Source organism: Nematolebias whitei, chromosome 3 (assembly GCF_014905685.2).
Source record: "Nematolebias whitei isolate Nwh7 chromosome 3, NemWhi1, whole genome shotgun sequence".
Lineage (NCBI taxonomy): Eukaryota > Metazoa > Chordata > Actinopteri > Cyprinodontiformes > Rivulidae > Nematolebias > Nematolebias whitei.
Window position 1 is genome coordinate 2106577 of NC_056500.1, and position 514 is coordinate 2107090.

A 514-nucleotide genomic window follows, 5' to 3' on the forward strand; every position below is an offset into this window, starting at 1 on the left:
TAGTTATTATCAGCTGACTATAGTTATTATCAGCTGACTATAGTTATCATCAGCTGACAGCAGCTGTGGATCTACTGACTGTAGCTGACAATCAGCTGATATGGATCAGCTGATGGTAGCTATGATTAGACAATGGTAGCTGTGGATCAGCTGACTATAGCTGTTGATCAGCTGATGGTATCTATGATCAGCTGACAGTAGTTATGGATCAGCTGACAGTAACTATAATCAGTTGACGGTAGTTATCGATCAGCTGACTATAGTTATCATCAGCTGACGGTAGCTATGATCAGCTGACGGTAGCTATGATCAGCTGAGGGTAGCTATGATACCATTGTAGCTATGATCAGTTGACAGTAGTTATCGATCAGCTGACTATAGTTATCATCAGCTGACGGTAGCTATGATCAGCTAATGGTAGCTATGATCAGCTGAGGGTAGTTATCGATCAGCTGACTATAGTTATTATCAGCTGACTATAGTTATTATCAGCTGACTATAGTTATCATCAGCT

The 514-nt window shown here is 40.7% G+C and overlaps 1 protein-coding gene across 1 annotated transcript in view; it reads left to right on the forward strand.

The window, feature by feature from the left end:
• Positions 1–514, forward strand: part of trmt13 (tRNA methyltransferase 13 homolog) — a 5972-nt gene that overhangs the window by 675 nt on the left and 4783 nt on the right. The window lies entirely within an intron of this gene.